The 20,677-nt window shown below is 51.3% G+C and overlaps 1 protein-coding gene across 5 annotated transcripts in view; it reads right to left on the bottom strand.

Annotated features, from left to right (window-relative positions):
* Window positions 1-20,677, bottom strand: part of CUX2 (cut like homeobox 2) — a 320,706-nt gene that overhangs the window by 244,069 nt on the left and 55,960 nt on the right. Inside the window, exon 1 of one of the 5 annotated variants that reach the window (XM_032239535.1) lies at window positions 11,905-13,611. The exons of the other annotated variants lie outside the window; for them this stretch is intronic. The gene's annotated coding sequence lies outside the window, so the exon portion shown is untranslated. Of the gene's footprint in view, window positions 1-11,904; window positions 13,612-20,677 lie in introns of those variants that run through there. 5 annotated transcript variants of the gene reach the window in all.

The following is a 20,677-nucleotide window of genomic DNA, read 5'->3' as shown; positions in this document are numbered from 1 at the left end:
GGCCGCCGTTTTGCTCTGACGGACATCTTTCAACGGGCTCCAACTGAATGTGGGCCTTGGAGATTGGGAGACCCACTCCTGTTTACTAAATGAAAAAGAAGTTGCGGGGGGGAGTAAAAGTGAATGACTCCCAGTAGGTCATTAGTCTGGGATAGCGTTGGGAAAGGGATGAGGCATTTGAGATCCAAGTACAAAGCCAATGTCTCTTTTTTTTTTTTGGCGGGGGGGAGATGGAGTCTCGCTCTGTCACCCAGGCTGGAGTGCAGTGGCACAGTCTTGGCTCACTCCAACATCCACCTTCCGGGTTCAAGTGATTCTCCTGCCTCAGCCTCCTGAGCAGCTGGGATTACAGGCACCCACCACGATGCCCAGCTCATTTTTGTATTTTTAGTAGAGATGGAGTTTCACCCTGTTGGCCAGGGTGGTCTCGAACTCCTGACCTTAGGTGATTCACCCACTTCAGCCTCCCAAAGGGCTGTGATTACAGGCATGAGCCACTGTGCCCGGCCAAAAGCCATTGTCTTGAAGTAATGATGTTTCTTTGGTGAGAGGTACCAGCAGGCCTCACCCTTCCCCTCCCCTCCACCCCAGCCTCTGCCCCACTTCCCCCGATTCATAAGAACAGTTTCTTTATCCAAGAGGGACTTGGGGATGAAACACTCAGTCCTCCGTTCACGCCTCCCCAGCTTCTCGGTTATCCTGGTGAACACGACGAAGATTTCATGCACCAAATACCATCCAGCTCCAATTGTCATTTCAGGATTCGCACCGTTTTAACGAATGCCAAAACTGTTTTTTCACTTGATAGAGCCTGACAAGACCAACAATCACAGATTAGAGAGAAACTTCTTGCTTTTCAACAAAGGTTAATAAATAGTGACAGCATTAAGTCTATTCTGATTAACTATGCTGAAAGATATTATTGCTGTTTGTAACATGAAATCATTATTGGATTAAGCACAGCATATAAAAATGAAATGTGAGTTTTAATCTCCAATGTAGAACGCAGCCTGCTCTGAGAAAGGCAGAGGTAACACTTGGAGGCTGTATTAATGTTTGAGTCGCTCTGGCGAAGGAATATTACACGGCGTTTGTCTGGTCTGGGTTTGATGGGGGAAGAAGAAGTCCCTCAGTGAATTCTCTTGTTGTTCACCACCCCTCAACCCCAAGATGCTAAGAGGCAAACAGCAGTGACAAGCCCCTTGTGCTGGAGCTACCATGTCAAGTACCAGAACAAAAGGCTGTAGCATCCCACCGGGGAGGGATGGATCACAAGCGGCCTTGGTTGTCTAGGCGAGTCTCTGACCTCAAAGACCTTCCCCAAGAAAATGCCAATACTAATCAAGAAGCTGGAGATGAAGCACTTCAGGAGGCCTAGGTGGGAGGATTGCTTGAGGCTAGGAATTCGAGACCAGCCTGAGCCACATAGCAAGACCTCGTCTCTACTTTAAAAAAAAACAAATTAGTCAAGCATGGTGGCAGGCACCTGTAGTTCCAGCTACTCTGGAGGCTGAGGCAGGAAGATGGCTTGAGCCCAGGAGTTGGAGGACGCAGTGAGCTATGATCATGCCACTGAACTCCAGCCTGGGCAACAGAGAGGCAGACCCTGTCTCAAACCAACAAACAAAAAGAAGTTGTTAGAGATGAGAGGAGATCCACCCTTGCTTTCTAAATGAAGAAGTTGGAGAAGTAGTTTAATAGGGTTAGGAAAGAGATGAGATCCAAGTTCAAAGCCATCGCCTTGCCCCTTCTCCACCATCCTATCCACTGTGGACTATGGAAAATGCCTCAACCTGCGTGATAACAGATGTTATGTACATTTGTTCTTTCAGCACCCGGACTGTGGTCTCTAAATACCACTGGTCCAGGGCTCCCTCAAGCAAAGTCTGAGTCCAAGGCTGAGGTGGGAAACATATGAAATGAGCTTGGAACAACCTGTCCTCCCAGAAAGCAAGGGGCCATCCAAAGTCGCTGGGGGAGTCCAGGGGGTCAGGGGCCCCGACATGCCAGGGATGGGACAATCGGAGCATAAAGAAGGGCAGGAGCTGAAATGGATAAAGACACTTCTGTTACACTTGCATCTATGGGCTTATGATGATATATATATCATTATACATATCACCATATATAATATATATGTTTTGTTTTTTTTTTGAGAGAGAGTTTTGCTCTTATTGCCCAAGTTAGAGAGCAGTGGCACGATCTCAGCTCACTGCCTCCTGGGTTCAAACGATTGTCCTGCCTCAGCCTCCCAAGTAGCTGGGATTACAGGCACATACACCACACCCACCTAATTTTTGTATTTTTAGTAGACACGGGGTTTCACCATGTTGGCCAGGCTAGTCTCGAACTCTTGATCTCAGGTGATCCACCCGCCTCGGCCTCCCAAAATGTTGGGGCGTGAGCCACCATGCCTGGCCTATAATGAGATTTTTAAAAACTCTCAATAGGCCGCCTTTGGAGGATGCTAGGGAACCAGCTCATTATTTTGAAAACCAGCAAATAAAGAGAAAGATTTAAGCATCTCTCTTCCCTTTTGTAGACATACTTTCCTTCAGGGTAAGCAAATAATTGACGAGGGGCGGTTTCTCTGTAGAGAAAGAGGGACCTAATGAAGGTTTAGCAAGCCCTAATGAATTCACAGACCCAGGCAATGATTATCAGTGGCTACGAAATCCAGCGGATGAAAAGCTGGTGAGGAACTTGACAACGGCTGGACCCGCTGATAGCCCCTGAACCCACCAATCAATCTCCATGTCCCGAAAGGGAGACAGCCAGACCTCGTTTGCCGCTGCTGAAGGGCATGTGGCCACCTGCAACGTGGTCTTGCCAAAAATGTTGAGCTGGCATCTGATCAAGCCTCAGGGGCTACCACCAGCTCACAGGAGACCCAGGGGATGGAGGAGAGTGTTAAATGACACCATGAAGATGCACTCAGCCAAACCCAATGGACAGAAACTGTACGGGATAGCATGGTTTCCCCAGCAAGAAAAAAAATTGCAAAAAAAAAAGAGGAAGAGAAAATGAAGGAGAGGAGAGTGGAGCAATGAGAAGAGGGAATGGGTGGAGACAGAGGAGAAAAGTGGTGAGGGAAAAGAGAAAAGATAGTGGTTGGAGATGGTGGGGATGGAGGCAGCAGAGAGGGAGGGAAAGAGGTTCAAATATGAATCTGAGTCCACGTTGATATAAATAAAAAATTGAATAAATAAATAGGGAAGAAGGAAAAAAGCTCTTCAATTAATAAATGTAGAAGTAATGACGGAAACAGAAAATCACCATTTGGCCAACACCATAGCAATAATTGTTTCAAGCAAGAAGCATCAATGCATGCTAAAATTACTGGGCAAAAGGATGATGAGAGACAGAGTATTACACTGTCTCAAAATGTTTCCCCACAAGTACTTATTAGTTACAAAGGGAAAAATAATAATCTTACAGCAGAGAATCCAGCCAGACATCACCTTGAGCAAGTAACCAAAGTGAACAGCAGCGGTGCCTCCCGATCCAATGCACGGAGGAGGACACAGCATCACTCCTGTAGCTAAAAATGCACAAGCTGAATCCAATCATAAGTCAACACCCTGCATTCTCAAATGGAGGGACATTCTACAAGATAAATGGCCAGTTTTCATCAAAAGTGTCAAAGTCAAGATAGACAAAGGAAGACTGAAAAACTGAGATTACGGGAGACTATGGGGAAATAGCAATTCCATGCATTGCATGATCCAGAACTGGACCCTGGGCCAGAAAAAGGACACCAATGGGACACTTGACAAAATCTGAGTCAGATCAGTCCGTTATGTGATGGGTGTTTCATCCACGTTAATTTTTCTGACTTTGTAATTGTGTTGTGATTAGGTTGGAAGTTAACATTCAGGGAATCCAGGGAATTCTTTGCACTATTTTTGTGACTTTTTGTCAATCTTTTTGAAATTATCTCGAAATGAAAAGTTAAAAAAAAAATTTAAATAAATTCCACCCGGCCGGGCGCGGTGGCTCATGCCTGTAATCCCAGCACTTTGGGAGGCCGAGGCGGGTGGATCACGAGGTCAAGACATCGAGACCATCCTGGTCAACATAGTGAAACCCCATCTCTACTAAAAATACAAAAAATCAGCTGGGCATGGTGGTGCGTGCCTGTAATCCCAGCTACTCAGGAGGCTGAGGTAGGAGAATTGCCTGAACCCAGGAGGCGGAGGTTGCGGTGAGCCGAGATCGCGCCACTGCACTCCAGCCTGGGCAACAAGAGCGAAACTCCGTCCCAAAAAAAAAAAAATAAATTCCACCCAAAGCCTTCCCGAACTGTCCTATCTCATTTATTTGCTTTTCACCCTCTTGAATTTTGATTTCAGGCATTTGTTTTCTCACTGTAGCTTACAAGTCCCATCCCAGACCTTTCCATTCCATGCACCGTCTGCTCCCTCGCCTACAGGACGGGCATTCTGCCTGCCAGGGCACATGTCCCAACACCCCCAACATCCTGGAGCCAGCAAGGACAGAGTAAATATGGTGGCAACTGTAGCGCTGGGACCTACCCAGGTGAAACCTGCAGCTCCCGGAACTCCCTGAGGCAACAGAAGAACTTAGCTGGGAACACGGAGAAAAGAATTACAAGTGACATCTACAGGACATCTTTGCCTGATTAGATTAGGCAGGAAATCCTGAAGAAGAATGGATGCACCCCAGTTGGATGTGAAAAAGTTTCTGCAAAGGAGAAACTGACATGGGCTCAAGGACTGCAGGTGCACCCCACGTGAGCTTGGCCACAGGGTGTGAAGACCGCTGGAGGTCTTGGCAGACCTTGGGTGTGATTCAAAGGAACATGGCCCACTGTCACCAAAAGCTGTACATTTGGGTATAACTGTAGATGCTACAAAGAACCTCAGTTTCCTCACCTGTAAAACGGGGACAGAGGTGCAATTCAATGAGATGGTATAAGTTAATGCAATGCCTGACACACACTGTCCAGCCAATAGGAGGTGGCATTGTGTGTTACCATTGCTTCTGAATTTCAAACGCAACCATCTTGCCACCATGTGGGCCTTGCTTGCACACAGCCCCTAGCAACCCCATCAGCTGAGCTTCTGACTGCACAAAGCCCAACGCTTCTCTTCCACTACATTCTTGCCTCTCCCTGTCCCCAGGTTGTCCCTGCCCCTCTCTCCTCTCCTGGCCATACTGGATGGCAACTGTCCTCCCATCTCACCAGAGATTCTATGCCTCACTGCCTTTGTGCCTATGAATTCCTCAAACAGAAGTGTGTTTTCTGCCCTACCCCTTTCTGTCACATGTTGTTGGAAGTGATGTCATTCAAGGCCCTTCTCTCGGAAGTCTTCTAGGATTGCCTCAGTCAAAATTGACCACCCCTTCCTTGGCATCCACCTGGTGCCTTTCCTTATTTCTATCAGCAATTAAGACTCATTATTAGGCCAGGTGTGGTGGCACACGCCTGTAATTCCAACACTTCAGGACTGAGCTGAGAGGATTACTTGAGCCTAAGAGTTTCAGACCAGCCTGGGCAACACAGCAAGACCCCATCTCCAATAAAAATAAAAATATTAGCCAGGGCTAGGTACAGTGGCTCATGTCTGTAATCCCAGCACTTTGGGAGGCCAAGGTGGGTGAATGGCTTGAATCACTTAAGTCCAGGAGTTTGAGACCAGCCTGGGCAACATAGCAAGACCCCATCTCTACTAAAAAGAAAAATATGAGCTGGGGCTAGGCATGGTGGCACCTGCTGTAGTTCCAGCTGCAATCATGCCCGTAATCCCAGCACTTTGTGAGGCCAAGGTGGATAGATTGTTTTAGTCCAGGAGTTTGAGACCAGCCTAGGCAACATGGCAAAACCCTGTCCTTACAATAAATTGGCCTCTGCTCCCTCTGCCTGTAGTTCCAGCTACTTGGGATGCTGAGGTGGGAGGATCACTTGAGTCTAAGAGTTTGAGACCAGCCTGGGCAGCATAGAAAGACCCCATGTCTACTAAAAATAAAAATATGAGCTGGGCATGGTGGCATATGCCTGTAGTCCCAGCTACTCAAGAGGCTGAGATGGGAGGATCGCTTGAGCCTAGGAGGTCAAGGCTGCAGTGAGCTATGATCATGCCACTGCACACAGGTTAACCTGGGCATCAGAGAAGGACCCGGTCTCCAAAAAAAAAAAAAAAAAAAAAAAAAGACTAATTATTAGTTAATATCATCACTGAAATCAGAGCTGCCATGAATTTCCATTAGAGAAATTCTCAATCCTCTGAACAGCCATGCAGCAGGTATTATTGTTGATCACTTTACAGACAAGGAAACTGAGTTACAGAGAGGTGAAGCCACTTACACAAGGCTACCACCTAGCTGGGAAGTGATAGATGGTTACCACCCAGCTGGGAAGTGACAGATGTAGGCTTCAAACCCAGGTCTGTGTGGCTCCCAAGTCCCAGCTCTTCTCCCGATACTTCTGGGAAAGACAGCTGAGAGGAAGCAATCTACAGTCCCCATCTCCCATGGGGTGTGGGTTCTAAGTCCTGGAGAGGCGTGCAGAGCACATGTGTACACACACACACACACACACACGCAGCTTCCCAGTTTCCCCCAGCAGCCCTCTCCTGAATTTCAAAACATCTCCCCTTTGCTGAGTCACCTCTTCCGTCAGCCCCTTCCTGGGAGGAGGCGAACAGAAATCAATGGCCATTGCCTATCAACTCAGTGATCAAATCAACCAGCGTCAGGCCCCCGAGGCCACGGTTGATCATTCCAAAACCCCCAAATCCCATTTCATTACAGCTAAAAGAATATTTCCTTTTAATCACCCCCAAATATTTCTGAAGAGGCAGAAATAAATAAGACTGCCTGGGGAGAGCCAGGCCATACATCTTCGCACCAGGAGCAGTGAAGGACACATACTGGCCCAGGGAATGGGGCAGTGGCACCCTCCCCAACGCAGGGCCCCGATCCTTATTGTGGCCCCCAAGTCAGTTCTGGGGACAGCAATGAGCCTGGGTCCCTGGATGGATCAGCCAAGGACAGCTCCTTAGAGGAGAACAGTTAGAAGACACAGCTGGAAAAACCCGACGGGGGAAGCAGAGCGTTTCGGGTAGAACCACCAAGACTCACGTCCCATTCATCCAGTATGGGAGCCACAGGGTCCCCTCCCTACCTCTGTCCTTTCTTCAAAAGAAGCATCCACATTCTCTGAGAGCCACAGCGGCCTGTGTGCCCAGGCAGTCCCGAAAGGAGTCAAGGTCACCTGATGGGGCCGATCCGACTCTTGGTGCTCCGTGAACTTGTAGGTGTCTCTGAAGCTCAATGGCTGCTGTCTCCTCCTCTGGTGACCAGGAGCGAACTTTCTAACCCCTCTTCTGGCCTGGTGGCTCTGAAAACAGCCCAGCAGTAATGATCATGGCCAGCAGTCCGCACTGCGTGCCAGGTCCTTTCTTTCCATATGTTGTGTGAATTATCTCATTTTATGGACGAGGAACCAGGGCCACAAAGAGGTAAAGCAACTTGCCCTGCATCACACAGCCAGAAGGGTGAAGAGCTGGGATTTGAACCAGGGAAGCCTGGCTTCTGAATCAGGCCCTTCCTCCTTTCCTACCTCCCCGCCTGGTCAGTGCGACTGTCCAAGGCTTTGGGACCTCTGCAAATTATAGGGTTCAGAAGATGCTTCCTGGGCTTCTCTTTGGCCTCTGTTAGCCCACAAACCTCCTATGAGCCATGCTGAGATTTGGCTTCTTGATTAAATCCTTCTTAACGCCCCAAATCCATCAACAAGCATGAAGTCGGCACCAATCCTGTTTTTCATACTATGTAAGGGGGAAGGGAGAAAGGCAGAAAAAGGCAGCTCTGGCCTATGAAGAGCCCTAGTTTACCTGACACGAAGATGGTGCAGCCAGGACATGCTGGAATTAGACAGAAGACACAAAAAAGATGACTGTGCCCCACGAGAGAGAAAATGCAGACGACAATAAAGACAGAAAGAGAAGAGACACTCAGCAGTAGCCATGGCGCTTAGGCAGGACTGGAGGCGCAAGTAGGTTAGGGTTAGGTAAGAGAGACATTCCAGATGGTCAGAAGGGCTTGGGCAAGTGCGTGGACACAAGTTGGTCCAATCAGGGGGAATCCTGGGACGTTTGCTGAAGCCTGGGAAAGAGGTGCTTTCTCTCCCTAGGAGATGCCAAGATGGTGAAACAGAGCTGCCAGGGGAGAATCCTGGCTCAGAACAAAGCCCACCCATACAGGGGAAAGCTGAGCCAGGATCTGAGTAGGATGAGATAACATCATTTGAGTAGCTGGATACAGCCATACCTGAAGCTGGACACCTGACCCTTTCAGGTCACATGAGCCAATAAAAAATCTTCTTTTCTTTAAGCTGACTCCAGGTAAGTTCCTCTCAGATAGATCTGTAAGAGTCCTGCTCATTATAGTAGACAGCAGCCCCAGATCCTCCCCAAGTGTGACAAAGTCCCTAAAAAGTCTATTTGAGATTCATGCAGCAACTAGTTCTCTTCTTTCACTCGGCCCCAACAGGGCATCTCCCTGCATCCCAGCACTGAGCACAGAAATGTTTACTGAAAGAATGAATGAATGAATGAAGCTTCCCTTACAGTTGACGTACGCCTGTCTGTCAAAGTCATAACCATTGCCTCTAACCCATTCCCTGGTCTTCGAGTTGGAAGATAGCATCTCAGTTTCCTGCCAGCAACTTTATCTCTGGCCATCACACTCACAGTTAAGTGACTGACTCCAAGGGATGTTCCCAGCACCCAGGAACACCTCTGCAAAGGGGAGATCATTCCATCAGGCACCCTGTTCATGGGAAACTGCCCGGTTGTGCCTGGACCCAGTCACCCGTTAGCCACAGCGAGCACGGTACACTGCTCACCCACTCATCAAACAAGCACTGGCTGAGCATCCACTATACACTAGACCTGTTGCTCAAAGCATCCAAATGAGTGAGGTCTGGGTCCAGAGGCAAAAATCCATGAAACAGAAGAAGCTTCACCCCCATCCAATAAGACCATCTAGAGAAGAGGAGTGTTTCCTCTAGGCAGGAAACTTACAAACTTATCTGTTGCTAATCATAATAAAGTGTTTTCTTCCTAAAATAACCCCTGTCTGTAGACATCAAGGCATCCACTTCAAATCTTGCTGGTAGCCCTGTTAAACTGGCAAGGAATATCACTTTGCAAAAAGTCAAAACAACAATAGTAATAACAATAACAGCCTTTTCTGGGGATCACTTACTGTGCAAACTGCCAGGCTCAGTGTTTTAGCTACACTGTCTCACCGAATCTTTGCTACGTGCTACAAAGTGAGTAAACAGAGGCTCAGAGAGGTTAAGGAGCTGCCCTGAAGTCACTCAGCAACTGGAAGAACTAGGACTTCTACATATTTGGAAGACTCCAAAATGTCTCCAAGCCTCAGCTTTCTCGCCATAAAATAGGAATAAGGATTTACTTTAGGGGTTTCTGCGAAGACTAGATGAGATCATGTACGCAGGCTGTTCTAGCACATGGCCTGGCCCAGGCAGAGGGCCTCACTGAGCGAGCCTGAGTATTTCGTCGTCAACATGTCCATGACATGGTTTGAGGTGGGGTGGGCTCAGGGCACAGTGTGGTGCCAGGCTCAGGGGAAATCTCATGCCACTCTCCTCTCAGCTGTCTGCCACCAACGCTCAGATGGAGTCGGCTTTGGACAAGTGCTCAACAGTCTTGGGTGCCCACAGCCACCACAAGCCCGAGCTTGCTAGATCCGCCCTCGGAGGGAGAGCTGCCAGGTGGCTTCCTTGCCGACTGGCTCCCACCCCTGGCTGATGCCCAGGGTGACTTAACCTGAGTCCCTGCCCGCCTTGCCAGAGTGTTGGAGGAGAGACAGGCACAGCATTTGGTGTGGCCCACCCACGCTAGATGCCCACCCCATAACCCATGCCACGATGCCTCAGGCATGCCCAACCAGATGCCTGGCACACAGCAGCTGCCTGACAGCAGCACACGGCGGGCAAGGCTGCAGAAAGAGTGGGTTACTCATTGTGTGATTTTAAAAAAAGAGGATATTGCGTGCCGACGGGATGTTTTAATCTGAGTTCAGGCATTCCAGAAATAACAATAATGCTCCTGCTCTATAGTACTTACTGTAACCTTTTATGTAAGGTAAGAAATTTAACCCTCACAACGTCCCCATGAAGCTGGTACTGTATTTAGCCTGATATTGCAGGTAATGAAACTGAGGCACAGATAAAGTGACCTGCCTGATACCACACATAGCTAGGACACACTGAACCAATCTGGCCCATGGAAGTCTGCCACGTTCCAGAAAGACCCCAAGATAACAAGTAAGAGACAGCCCTGAGCCTGGCACTGCCAGTATTTACAGGCGGGAATACTAAGGCTCAGAGAAGCTCGGCAGCACACCCAAGGCCACACAGCATTCAAAGCCAGGCTCCAGATACGCATCTCGCACTGGCGCCACCATATTCTATTCTGCAGAGTACCCGGTTTCTATTTTGTGAGATGTGACTCTCCCAACCTACTCACCCACCCAGCCATTGGATCTGCAGAGGGTGATACCATAGCATGACAAATCCCAGTGAAGGGACAGTGAGCCTGATGGGGACAGAGATCAAAAGGAGGTTCCCCTGGCTCCGTGGAGCAGCCTGGCAGCCACCAGGTTCCCTGCAAGGCATGGCTTTTCTAGCCCGAGAAGCGGCTGGAGGGGGTCATGCCTGCAGGTGGCAGGGCGCAGGGCTGCTGCGGTGTGGCTATCTGGGGGACGGTGACAATCTCCAGGGCTGTGGCCAGAGTCCCTCACCACCCAGCTGGGGCAGCCTTCCTGGAAGGTGGATCCCGGAAACCAATCATGGGGCAGCAGCCTCTCCTGGGCCGGACTGACCTCTGTTAACCAGGGGTCCTCATCACAAGGGGTGGGTGCACCTTGAAAAAGCACATTCGTATCACAAAGTCTTTTGATTTTAGAAAGCAACACCCCTTCCAAAAACAAAACACCCATTGTTTTTATAGCCCAAGCTACAGAAGGCAAATCTCGACAAAACCATCTTGGTTCAAATAGGCTGGGTTAAAAATGGCCACAGCCCTCAGAGGGACTGGGGAGGGTTTTCCAGGCTCTGACTGGAGTTGGGGCCGAGGCGAGAGGCTAGGAGTTGACAGTGACCTCCTTGGTGGCATGCTGAGCTGCCCGGGAGGGCTCTGCTGGGAACTCCCCCATGCAAGATGGAAGCGCCCCACATGTGTGTGCATATGCAATGCATGCAATAGGCGCTCACATACATGCTCACACATGTGCTCCAACACCGAGCACTGCTCACGCCCTCCTGTGCAAGGTGTGCTCAGTCCACACGTTCTCATATGCAGCACACACATGCAATTACATGCACACAACTCTCTGCCACGTGACACCTTCCTCCATGCAAGCTCACATGTTCAAATGATACAATTCACACACACAGTGTGTGCACACTCATGCTTACTCACATACACATGCATACCCCTCTGACTTGCACACATGGATGTCTGCACCCACAAAGAGCCACCAGTCACACACCCACGTGTCTCCCTAAGATGCACACACACATCCACACAAACAGACAGAGAGGGCCAAGACCCACACCCAGCCACACCCATGGCCACCTCCGACAACAAAGACACACACACAACTCATGAGTGCATACAGAGACAGGCAGAGATCCACGCTCAATCTCACGCATGGACGGCTCTCACAGCCACCATGCACACAGAGAAAGACACATGGAAAGCCACACGTGCCACGCATACATCGGGCTGGACACACACTTGGACACAAGGACACACGGGCCCAAGGACACACATACATACACAGTCACAGCTTCCTGCTCTCACATCCCCCAAGTCCTCTGAACCCCTGGTGGGCCCTCACACTCACCCTGGCAGCTCCTGCTCCCTCTCCGGAGCCGTCCAAGGCTCCCAGAAGTGTCCAGACACAGACCCACTCCGAGGGCCCGTCAGCAGCACCACCGGCAAATAAAAAGCAAATGTGCAAAAATAAAAATGAAAGGCTGCGATAAAGCCGTTCCCTTCCCACAGGACTCTGAGCTGACGCAGGTTCTGCTCTGCAATAAACATTTTCATTCTAATTTTAAAAGACATTAGCATTACCTCTTTGGCTCTCTATCGAGCCAGACGGTACCTCGCCTCCTAGCTGCCCATTGGCCTCGCTGGGCATGGAGGGGACAGAGGGTCACTCTGCATGATGGGCACTGACCCAGGCCACCTGGGTCTGATTTGATACCACCCCTGCAGGATGGGCTCCAGTTTTGGTGCCCGATCAACCCGATAGGTGATCAGAGAGACTGGGGAGCCCCAAATCCGGCAGAGACGTCCCCCAACTTCCCCTGAGACTCTGTCTCGCCCCACCCAGGATCCCTACAGGTCCACTCCTGTTCTCCCATGTGAGCGCTATACACGAGGAAGGTGGCTTTCAAATGGCAGGTCTGCCCCCAGCAAATAGGGGGCCGCCCCCACCTTCCCACAACTTGCCCTGCCTGCAAACCCGAGTCTCACCTCATACCTCCCAGCAGTGACCGAACCTGGCTTTCCGGGCTTGGCAAGGAATGAAGGAAGAGGAGAAACCACATAACGGTTTAAGAAAGCAGCGAGCTATTTTTACGAGCTCTGAGGCCTAGACCCGAAATGCAGCACTGCCTCCAGCCTCAGCTTCCGCCACTCCCTGCTCCCCCGGGAGGTCCCAGGCCCTCTGCACAGTGATTTACGCAAAGCCCACCTCCGAGCCTGTGGCCAGGACGTTTCCTCCACCTTGAACACAGGTGCCCGCCTCTGCTGGAGCTGGACCTGGTTGCCCTTCAGGTCTGAGCTTCCAGTCACTTCCTTCCACGCTGCTGAGCATCTGGGATCCCGTGTTGAGGGGGGCAGCCCAGTTCCTGCCTTCACTGAGCACAGGATGCAGGCGGCCTCCTCCGGGAGGCTTCCTGGGCCTTCCAGGCTATACTGAGCACCTCTCTTCACTCCGGAGGCCCCCGGCTCCTGCTCGGGGACAGCTCTTCTCAGGCTGGCTCTCTGCGCTGCGCTCCTGGCCGTCCCTGTCTGCGGTGCTCCCCCTTTCCCTGGCATCAGGCATGGCGTGAGCCCCACGGGCGGCTGCTTAGTGCGTGAATACATGAATACCCAGCTCGTGCCAGCCGAGGCCAAGTCCTGCCAGCGTGGCTCACTGCCTTCCTCCTCTGGACTCACGAACAGACAGGGAATCAGGAGACCAAAGTGAGTCCTCGCTAGAGACAGGAGGCGACGTTGGCTCCCTGCTCATGTCAGACCTGCTCCGGGGCTGGAGGTCTAGGCCCCCTCCTGCCCTTCCCCACTGTTAACATGTCACCATATTGTCAAATGGGGCTGTGCAGTCCCCGAGCACCAAGATGTGGGATGGAAAGAAGAAATGCAGGCAAGGCAGCTCACAGCAGGCTCGGCGGGCTCCCTCCAGAGACACGAGTCTACTTTGAAAGGTCCCTCCTTGGCCTGCACCTGGGAAGCCCTGATGCCAAGGCCAATGACTGCAGCAGCTCCGCCCGGTCCCCCCACCCTGTTCTTTTTTTCTTTGAGATAGAGTCTCACTCTGTCACCCAGGCTGGAGGGCAGTGGCACGACTTCGGCCCACTGCAACCTCTACCTTCTGGGTTTGAGAATTCTCCTGCCTCAGCCTCCTGAATAGCTGGGATTACAGGTGCCCGCCACCATGCGCAGCTAATTTTTAAATTTTTAGTAGAGATGGAGTTTTGCCATGTTGGCCAGGCTGGTCTCAAACTCCTGACCTCAGGTGATCCACCCGCCTTGGCCTCCCAAAGTGCTGGGATTACAGGAGCCACTGTGCCCAGCCCCCGACTGCTCTAACCCCCATGACCTTCCTCTCCGTGGTGGCCCAAGACTTCTTTGCAAAAAGTAAGTGGATCCTGTCACTATTGTCCCCAGCTTCCACCCTTCAAGCATCTTCCTGTAGCTCTTAGAATTAAACACCTCAAATCCTTACTCTGAGCCTCAGAGAAAAGTCGAAACTTCATGCCGTGGCCTGGGGACCTTGTCTGATCTGACATTCAACGACCACTCCAAGCTCACCTCAATCCCAGCAAAATGACTCGCACACCCTGAGCCTGGGTTCTCTGTGCCAATGCCCACACTGTTCCTGGTGCCCGATGCTGTTCCCAGGTACAAGATAGCCACCCTGATCCCCTGCCTGGCAAACTCACTGCAGTCTCCTTGCGGCTCCTCCCTGGCTCCTGACTGAATGCCTGCCGCGTGGGACCCGCTGCTGTGGGAAAATGCCGGCTTGTGCAGTCATGGGTGGTCTTCTCACCACGGTGACCCGCCTGAGAGCAGGAGCCCATCTTATTTATCTAGAAGCTCCCCAGATCTGGCCCAGGGTAGGCACATGAATATGTATGAGTTATTGCTGCTGTGATTAATATCATTTTAAGCTCCCTCTGCTGCTGGTGCCTTCCTCTAAGCTCTCACATTAGTTTGCTACTAATAAATAAAGCCCAAAAGAAAGACCCCGGCTCCTCTGCTTCCTCCCCACCTCCCCATGCTGCTGTCTGGAGATGGAGGGCTTGGGGACAAGTAGGTGAACGTCATGTCATTTCCTAAAACACTTCCCAAAACTGAACAGGAAGCAGTGGGAGATGGGGTTCGTCACCCGAAGACAGGCATCTCAGGACCTGAGCCCAGAACAATGTGGGTCTTCACTCCAAGTCACACCTGGTGGTCTCAGGTAACACACACACATTCGAGGGCCCCAAGTCACCTTCATGGGTGTATCTGGACCAGAGCTCCCATCAGAAGCATGAGAAGGGGTCAGGTGCCCAGTGCAGAACGGCCGGGGGTGCCGGGCTCTGTTCGATGTGTTGGCAAGGCTCTGCTTTTAAGATTTCATACTTTTTATCTTGACAACAGGGACTCACCCTCTGAGGCCAAGATCTTAGCTGCCTCCCAACCTCTTTTATTTATTTATTTATTTATTTATTTATTTATTTATTTATTTATTTATTTTTTGAGATGGAGTCTCATTGTCATCCAGGCTAGAGTACAATATTGCGATCTCAGTTCACTGCAACCTCTGCCTCCCAGGTTCATGCGACTCTCCTACCTCAGCCTCCTGAGTAGTTGGGATTACAGTTGTGTGCCACCATGCCGAGCTAATTTTGGTATTTTCAGTAGAGATGGGGTTTCACCATGCTGGCCACGCCAGTCTCGAACTCCTGACCTCAAGTGATCCACCTGCCTAGGCCTCCCAAAGTGCTGGGATTACACATCCCCAACTTCTTCAGGCCAGATCTCCTGAACAATTCCAGCTCCACTCACAAGCCCACCCCACAGCTGAGCTGGCCTTGCTTTCTGGAGGGAAAGAGGAGGCTGGAGGCACCGCTGGGCTGGGAAGTGGGGATGTGAAGCATCAGAGAAGAGGGACAGATCATGGTTACGCTGTGGGGCCTCAGGGAAGTGACTTTGCCTCTGTGAGCCTCAGTTTCCTCTTCTGGAAAATGGGTGTAAGTCATAAAAGCTCCTGAGATTTCACGCGGGGAGCACCCAGCACAGGACCCGGGCTCCCATGTGGCTCCATGGTGACGGTGACGATAATTTGGGTAAACCCAACTGGCTTCTGGGAGAATAAAAAGAAAAGATATGAGGGTTCGGGGGACTGAACAGCCCGGGGTAGACAAAGAACCTCAGCCCGGGCAGGTAGGGAACTTGAGCCCACCATGGTCTGATTCCCACTCACCCCCACCAGAGGGCTCCATTTGTTCTCTCCCAGCTGCTGCAAGAATGTGGACCAGGCTCTGGTGATGACACCTGCTCTGAGCACCAGGTAGCCCTTGGTTCTCCCTGCTGATGGGGGTGCAGTGGCCAACTTAATCCTGGAACCATCACTCATCCACGAGCCACTGGCTGAGCCCCCGGCACTCCCTCTTGTCCCAGCGTCACTGCTGACCCTCTCGGCCTTGGAGCCCTTGCTTGAGGAGGCTCATACTCGCACGGGGCCTGGGCTCCGGGGGCAGCTCACGGCTCCTGCACGGAGCAGATGCATGAGAGCAACCACTGTCTGCAGGGACTCACGTTCAGCATTTCCTGCCCCTGCACGGCACCCAGCGTGGTCGCCATTCTGGCTTTGAGACATTGAAAGGGGTGACAGTGTCTGAAGCAGACAAAATGGAGGCTGGGAGTTTCCTTCTACGTCATGGAGAGAAAAAGTAGTGATGGTAGCAATGGTAATATTGATCAATACAATTTGAATAAGAACAGCTGTCACTCACACTGAGTCCTCCATCTGCACATGCTCATCTCCCCCTCACGGCAGCCCTCGAGGGGGGAGGACTGTTATATTTACTTTACAAATGAGGAAACTGAGACTTCAAATGGTAAAGTCATTTCCCTCCTTACCTCATTAGACCAGGAAATAGATTCAGAGAAGGGAGGCCACTTGGCTAAGCACACAGTGGGTAACAAGCGACAGGAATTTGATACTAAGAGTATTTAACCTTCACCCTTTTTGTTTTTTGAGATGGGGTCTCACTCTGTGGCCTAGGCTGGAGTGCAGTGGTGCAATCACAGCTCGCTGCAGCCTCAACCTCCTGGGACCACGCAATCCACCCACCTCAGCCTCCTGAGTAGTGGGGACTACAAGTGTGTGCCACCCCACTCCGCTAATTTTTCCATTTTTTGTAGAGACGGGGTTTTACCAGGTTGCCCAGGCTGGCCTTGAACCCCTGAGTTCAAGTAATGTGCCTGCCTCTGTCTCCTAAAGTTCTAGGGAGCCACCACGCCTGGCCATCTTAATGCTCTTAACCACAGCTGTTCCCACCCCAGGAAAACGCATAGCTCGTCATTCAATAAACAGCATAAGAAAAGCTATGGGGTATCTGGTGCTGGGCAGACTGCGGTGAAGGTGATGAGTCCCTGGGTGCTTGCGGCTGGCCCCCTAAACAGAGGGAGGCAGACACTGAAGGCTGCAGGACTCCCATGGTGATGACAGTGAGGTAGGGGCCAGGGGACAATTCTATAACCAAGCCAGTCTGCCTTTCCAGGGATCAAGAGCACCTCTCTGGTTAAATAAGACAGCCTCCAGGCTGCACAAAACTTCAGGCCAATGAGCAAGACAGGCCGGGATTGACCAGTATCACATAAATCACTTCCACTGCTGAAAGGGTGGGTGCAGGAGTTGCGGTGGCTCACGCCTGTCTTCTTAGCACTTGGGGAGGCTGAGATGGAAGGATCACTTGAGCCCAGGCGTAGGAGACCAGCCTGGGCAGTGAGACCCCCTATCGTCCCCCAGCCAAAAAAAAAAAAAAAAGCCAGGAATGGTGGCACAGGCCTGCAGTCCCAGATACTGGGGAGCCTGAGGTGGGAGGATCCTTTGAGCCTAAGGGGTTGAGGCTGCAGTGAGCCAGAATTACACCACTGCATTTAGCCGGGGCAACCAAGCAAGACCCTGTCTCAAAGAAAAAAGGTGGATGCCACCAAAGGCCAGGTGCTGTTGCAGCCGGGGCACATAGGGAAGACACAGGTCCCTGATCCCAGTGCCCAAGCTCAGGTGACAGCACAAGTTACTTACCTGGCAGGAGAACCAGGCTCCCAGCATGACCTCTGCCCCCCTCTGCCCGCTCCTGGTCCCTGTCCACTTCTTCTGCCCCTCCGCCACAATGAGGCAGCCAGCGCGGCTCACGCCAGGCCCAGCCGCAGCCTCTGTTCCCCTCCTTCATGCGGCTCTCGGAGTGATCGATTCCACCACGGGAACGGCCAGGATAATTTTTGCTTAGCTTCAAATACCTGGTTCTCATGAATTCCTCGGCCAGAAGGTTATAAAGCTTCCTCTAAAATGTGGGGGAAAGATTTAAGCCTGCTTATGGTTAATAATACACTGTCCCCTGTCCATCAAACTGCCTGCCTGCTATTGAAAGTTCACTATTAGATACTTATTTAAACAGCCTCGCAAGGCTTCTGAAGAAAGTGCAGTTATGCATTTTTGCCCTCCTTGCTGGCGCGGACGACTATAGATAAACATCAATTCGCTCCTGCGGATCACAGCCACAGTAAATAAATTTTTCAGGAAGCCTGAGATCTGCACAAAGGCTCCGCCAAGCTCCCATTTCACACAACATCAATGTTTGGCCTCCAAGAAATAAAAGCTCTAAGGTGTCCGTCACCAGGGCAAAATTATCAATTGTCAAGTCACTTTTAAAAGAGAAAGAAGACAGAGGCTTTCAGGGAGCCATTTCATCCTGCAGCTGAAAATAAAAGGAAGAGCGACAGGCGCTTCACCCACAAACGAACCACCGGGACTTCCCCCGAAAAGCTCAGGTGATCATCCCCCCCACCCCTGTTAAATTTCTGGCCCCAGCCCTGCTGCCCCGGGTGAGCTGAAGCAGTCAGTTCAGCTTGGAGCAGCCGCTTCCGGCTGAGTTCAGTGACTTCAGTGACTCAGGCATTGGGTTATTTTTACTTTCTCAAAGTGGGTTTTTTTTCCCCACTACTTTTAGAAGTGGCAGACGAGGCTTGTCTATTATAAAATATTTGTTGCAAACACACGCACTCACTTGCTCACCGCCCCACACACAGTTCCCGTCTGTAAAAATCTCAAGTTGCCGTGGTGTGAGGGGCAGGAGACACGGGAGCTAAGCCACCCTCCTGGGCGAGCTGGTGTTTTCGGAACACTCAGCACAGCTCTGCTGGAGTGGGGGTCATCTAAGCTGGGAACCTAAAGCAGGTGTCATTTTCCAGATGGGGAAACTGAGGCACAGGGGAGCCTGAGGGAGACATGGAGGTGGATGTACCTGCATTTGAATCTCAGCTCCACTACGTTCTGACTGCGTGGCCTTGGGCAGAAAACTTAAATCTGTTGGAGCTTGGCTGGGAGCAGTGGCTCACGCCCGCAGTCCCAGCACCTTGGGAGGCCAAAGCAGGCGGATTTAATCAGTTATATTAAGATGACAGCATAACAGATTACGGTGGCCCTAAATCTAGTGACTCTTGTCCTTATAAAAAGAGACAGATGCAAAGATAAGACCATCATGTAGTGATGGAGGCAAGACCAGAGTGTCGCAGCCACAAGCCAGGGAACGCCAGGCAGGGCCGGCGGCCACCAGAGGCTGGGGGAGGTGAGGAGGGACCTCCCCGGGAGTCCGCGGCGGGAGCACAGTCCTGCAGACACCTTGATCTCGGACTTCTGGACTTCAGAGCCACAAGAGGACAAATTTCTACTGTTTTAAGTCCCCTTAGTCGGTGGCAATTTGTTACAAGGGTCCTCAGAAAGGAATACAGGCTGGGCGCAGTGGCCCACGCCTGTAACCTCAGCACTTTGGGAGGCCGAGGCAGGCAGATCACCTGAGGAGTTCAAGACCAGCCTGACCAACATGGAGAAACCCCGTCTCTACTAAAAATACAAAATTAGCCGGGCTTGGTGGCGCATGCCTGTAATCCCAGCTACTTGGAAGGCTGAGGCAGGAGAATTGCTTGAAGCGGGAGGTGGAGTTTGCGGTGAGCCGAGATCGTGCCATTGCACTCCACTCTGGGCAACAAGAACAAGACTCCATCTCAAAAAAAAAAAAAAGGAATATGGTGTTCTATAAAAAGTGCCTAAGTCGGCCCCATCAGTTGGGCAACTGGGATGAGGTGGCCCAATCCTGTAGCCCTCGGTGGCCAGATTGAGTTTCTTTCTTTTCTCAGGGGCTGCACAGGGAGGAGTGAAGCCTGCCCCGTTGCGCTTGACCTCAGCCAGCGGTGACCCCAGCTGCGCCTCCTCCACGTCTTTGTGGAAAGGGCACGGCTGAGTCAGGAAGTCTACCCTGGCAGCTTTGGAGCTTCGGATCTTACTTCCCTCCACAAACAGGAACAATGAGGCCAACCTCCCGGGGCCAAGTCCAAGATTGTCTTTTACCAAGTCCATGGCACCTGCTCGGCTGGCCCTGGCTGGAGTGGGCACGCTCACTCCTTTAGCCACCTTTTGGGTGAGTCCAATGGGTGACCCCTCACACATGGTGCACACAGATATGCAAACTGAGGCTGAGAGTGGCTGAAGTTCCTCACCCAAGGTCCCATGTAGTGTGGATGCAGCGCAGCCGGGCACAAACTCTACTCTGTCAGATTTCACTCCCCCATGGCCTCAACCCAGAAGATCCAGGAGGTAACACACAGGGGAGCCTCGGCACACGGAAGGTGCTCCATCAATGCTGGCTTGTGCTTGCTTAGAACCTGCTGTTTGGTGATGGCATTGATTCTCAGTGCCTCTCCAGGTTTTTACAATGAAAGAGAGAGAGAGAGAGAGAGAGAGAGAGAGAGAGAAGCAGCATCTCCGTTTAGCTGATGGGTGGTGGCACATTTGAAAAACCACCAGACAAAATAAGGGAGTTTGTATCTTTAATACAAGGGGCCTCTGGGTGGGGTTTGGGATTTTTTGTGGTTCACTGCAAGGCGTGGGCTCAGGGAGGATATCATTTGACCTTCACCGAGGGAAAAGATGCTGAGATGGGGGAGGTGGAAATCACCCGTCTTACAGATGAGACCATGGAATACAGAAGTAAAGGGATTGCAGGCTCGGCACGGCGGCCCACACCTGTAATCCCAGCACTTTGGGAGGCTGAGGCTGGTGAATCACCTGAGATCAGGAGTTTGAGACCAGCCTGGCCAACATGGTGAAACCC

Source organism: Sapajus apella, unplaced genomic scaffold (assembly GCF_009761245.1).
Source record: "Sapajus apella isolate SASKATOON/1434 unplaced genomic scaffold, GSC_monkey_1.0 scaffold2, whole genome shotgun sequence".
NCBI classification, from domain to species: Eukaryota; Metazoa; Chordata; class Mammalia; order Primates; family Cebidae; genus Sapajus; species Sapajus apella.
The sequence above is the reverse complement of the archived record's forward strand: the minus strand, read 5'-3'. Positions and strand labels throughout refer to the sequence as shown.